Genomic DNA, 1114 nt, shown 5'->3' with positions numbered 1-1114 from the left:
AAACCCTTGGGATTTCTCTCTTTTTTAGGAGAAACCTTTCTTTCTCCGAAAGTGTGTCTTTATTATTTATTCATGTGATGGTCCTCCTGAATTTATCCTAATAAGGGAACTCATGGTAGGATCATTGATAGTCTAGGAAGGGGACTGTCCTGGACAAATAGGCCAATCATATAATCAGTGGGTTAGTTCTCTAAATTAGATCATTTCAACCCAACTTCAGGGAGGGGAGGTGTACTAGAGATTAAGTTCAATCACATTCCGATAATTTAATTAATCATTCCTACGTAATGAAACTCCAATAAAAACTCTAGACTCAGAACTTGGATGAACTGACTGGTTGATGAAATATTAATGTGCTCGGAGGATCTCATGTTCCAATTATTTCTGGAAAGGACATGGAAGCTCTGCTTTCAAGATCCTCCCAGATCTTATCTTATATGCCTCTTCATTTGGATGGTCATAATTTGTACCCTTTGTTATGTAACTGTAATAATCACAATTTTCTGAGTTCTGTGAGTTGTTCCAGGGAACTATCAAACCTGAATGCATTATGGGAACCACTGAATTTTTATCCAGTTATTGAGAAATTCTGGGGACTGAAGCTCACCAAAACATTGGCTATCATTTGAAGTAAGGGCAGTGGTAGTGGGGAAAGTTCCCTTAGACACGTGAAACTTTCACCAACTATAGGCGGTTAATGTTAAGAATTGCATCGCAATGTTGTAGCTTTAAAATCTGTAATGAGTTAAACATCAAATAATGGAGTCAGACTCTTTATTGCATGTATGAATATCCAACTGACTCACTGCTGTTTATTGAAAAGACTGTCATGTCCACATGACACTGCAATGTGACCTTTGCTGTAATTTAAGTTACTGTACATACGTGATCTGATGATGGTCCTCCTCCATAGCACATGATCAGTGTTTTCCACTTATTTCTCTGTTTCTATATCAAAAACAATCTTAACCACCATAGCTTTGTATGATACCTGGTAGTCTAAGTCACCATGTTCTTCATTTGTTTCCTTCAAAATTTGACTTTGCTACGTTGGTCATTTGTATTTCAATACATGTTTTATAATCACTATATCAATTTCCACAAAAAGTAAGAT

This window comes from Propithecus coquereli, unplaced genomic scaffold, assembly GCF_000956105.1.
Source record: "Propithecus coquereli isolate 6110/MARCELLA unplaced genomic scaffold, Pcoq_1.0 Scaffold97, whole genome shotgun sequence".
Classification (NCBI taxonomy): domain Eukaryota; kingdom Metazoa; phylum Chordata; class Mammalia; order Primates; family Indriidae; genus Propithecus; species Propithecus coquereli.
The sequence above is the reverse complement of the archived record's forward strand: the minus strand, read 5'-3'. Positions refer to the sequence as shown.